Genomic DNA, 3,157 nt, shown 5'->3' with positions numbered 1-3,157 from the left:
TAAATTCGTGAAAATGCCAATATGTTGCAAAATACTTTTTGCAAATTTTTCGTGGTTTTTGACTTTTTCTCACCTTTTAAACATTCCCTGGAGCTCCACGAACATTTCAACATTCAACATTGCGGGCCGGCAAGCATTGTCTTGCATATCAATATTGTTGATGTATAATTCACATAACGATAGCCCAATATTAAATTATCTTTAAGATAGTGCTCTGAAATTTGAACATACATTGAAATTGCACAGAAAGTGTCCGTACCAAATATTATCAATATTGGCCCATGTTTCAGTGTACCGCCCATATAATGGTAGCCCTAAACATTGGCCCAAGTATCCAGGTAACCCTATAATAGTCGGTATTTGGCTGTAATTTTACATTTTGGATGATCATTGAGTAGAAAATTTTCATAACAAAATTTACCCAAGCTTCCGAAATCCATTTAATGGAACTCTACATTTTAGAATGCTTTGGGGATTTGGGCACGTTTTTCAACCTTAATTAGTTGTTTTATTTGGTGAGTCCAACATCTCCTTACAAAGAATTATCAATATTGGTCAAAGTATGTGGGTTGCACCCATATAATGGTATCCCCCATAATTTTTCATGTTGTGTAAATTCTTCCTACCAAAAATTAATATGTCTCCATTCCCATTGTTGTAGTTAAAATAGTTCATTCCGGGATATTGGGGGGAGACACATTTTTGCGACAAAGTATCTACTTAGGTCCGAGTTTTGATATAGCATCTATATAGCATAATACCCCATTTATTATAAAGTATTATAAAGACATTGACCGAATTTCCTAATAGAGTTGGCTATAATTAGGCATAACGAATTCCTGTGAATAAAAAACACCATTCCAGGAATTTTGCACTACAGCTTAACGTTAAAAAACGTCATATTTATTTTCAGTTCAATTTTCGGTATGTTGAATTTCTTACCCCCGTTTTCCAACTTGAGTGTTATCGGTAGTTAGCATGTTCAATACGAATGGATAACATCGGACGGAGGTTTTCGTATAACCTTCAAGTCGCTACGTCATCGCTAATTTTTATAAAATTGCTGGTTTTTTGTTTGTTGTTCTATTTTCAGCTGAGCCTAATGATAGATTTTTGGAAAGCAGATATCTCGTATATTGCACTGTGATAAACATTTTTTATGCGTGGTGTTTATAAGTTCAAAGATATTGAACAACGATTAGGCATATAACCGCCTGATTTGATATTTCCCGTGGCATAGCAAAATTTCAGGAACTTTAAAGAACAACATGTTCCTATTATTATTTTCAAGCAAATTAATCAAGGATATGGATCTTAGAATCAGAATACCCTGAATGGACATGAACTCGATTCAGAATCTCTTCTGATTTTCCATCCTTACATTAATCCCAAAATGTACTTGCATTCTATGGATGACCTAAGTCAGGTCGTCTTCTCCTCGGCATCTTAATGTTATTAATTAATGACGTTAAGATGCCGAACAATAGTGTAACTATCACAGGGTCACTATCTCAAAGGATCACAAAAGTAAAGAAAGTTCACGCGCATGTGTCGGTAATCGAAATTTAATCCTTTCAGAAACTTAATTTGTGACAATATTTAAAATTTATCAAACTTAAAAAAAATCTGACAACAAAAGCAAATTGAATGTATGAATCTACATTTTATTTAGAAAACATTTGTATGGGAAATATAAAAGTCAGCATTTTAGAGATTTCCTGGCATTTATTCGATCTTTTCTCACCTTTTAAACCTTCCCTGAAGCTCCACGAACATTTCAAGACTAAGATAACAAAAATCCGTTCAGCCGTTCTCGAGTTTTAGCGAGACTAACGAACAGCAATTCATTTTTATTTATATAATATACAGTGAGTGTAATAAGTATTTTGCCTCAATACAAATTTGACAAAATTCCAATATATACGTCTAGAGCCAGCATACTAAAGACGTAAAATGAATTATGTGTGATGGAATATGTTTGTGGACATATTTAGATCGTATTTCTGCAAGAATCATTGCGAAAGACTTATTGGTCTCGAAGATATCGACCGAAATCTATAACAACCCAAAAATGTTTATCACAAAAAAGTATTTTGCTTTTTATTATTATTTTAGAAAAAAATATTACATAAAACACGTTTGGTCTTTTTATAGTTACAATTGCGGTTAACCACATACTATAAGCGATTTGTCGACGATTCCAATACATCTTGTCATTTTTTCGTGGGTATTTACGTTCAATACATTCTCCATCAGTATTTCATTTAATATTTGGAATTTTCTCGTCCTAATCTTAGGATGAAAGTATTAAACATAGTCTTACGGCTTCAAAACATCCAAAATATGTTACAATAATAAAAAAAGAGGTTTTGCAAAATATAACGCGAGGACAGAACCTTAAAAATTATTAAAATCAAAATCCGACAAACAAATTATTTAAAAAAAATTCGCGAAACCCAATTTTTCTGACTTTGAAATTTGTATGGTCCAGTAATATTGATCTAGGAACCAATATATGCAATGGAAATACCAATAAGGGGGTCAGATTCAAAGATATGTACAGTTCTAAAGCAATAGTAATAAAAAACAATACATAAAGTTGGGAGAAAACATCATTATTCGTCAAATCCTATTGTCTTTTGAAAAACTGCGGTTGCTGGTGGCGAATACGCATTCTATATTTTATCTCCGATTAACACCATCAGTTAAGAATAAAATGCAGTAGGGAATAAACGGGTCGATCTATTTATTATCGAAATAAAATGTAGTACTATTGCCAGAAAACCGTCCATATCTTTGAATCTGACCTCCTTGCTGCTATTTTCATCGTATATTTTGGTTCCTAGATCAGTAATAATAAACCATAAAGATTTCGAAGTTAGAAAAATGGAGTTTCGCGATATTTTTTTAAATAATTTGTTTGTTGGAGTTTTGTTTTAATAGTTTTTAAGGTCCTGTCCTCGCGATATATTTTGTAAAACCTCCTTTTTATTATTCTTAACATATTTGGGATGTTTTGAAGCCGCGACGACTATATTTAATACTCTGATTTTGAGATTAGGACGAGAAATTACCAAATATTAAATGAAATATTGCTGGAGAATGTATTGAACGTAAATTTGAGAAAATACTCGCGAAAAAATGCCGTGGTTTATTG

This window comes from Musca vetustissima, unplaced genomic scaffold (genome assembly GCF_032173495.1).
Source record: "Musca vetustissima isolate MV318-11 ecotype Yass unplaced genomic scaffold, APGP_CSIRO_Mvet_v1 utg46491, whole genome shotgun sequence".
Classification (NCBI taxonomy): domain Eukaryota; kingdom Metazoa; phylum Arthropoda; class Insecta; order Diptera; family Muscidae; genus Musca; species Musca vetustissima.
This window is presented reverse-complemented; position numbering follows the sequence as displayed.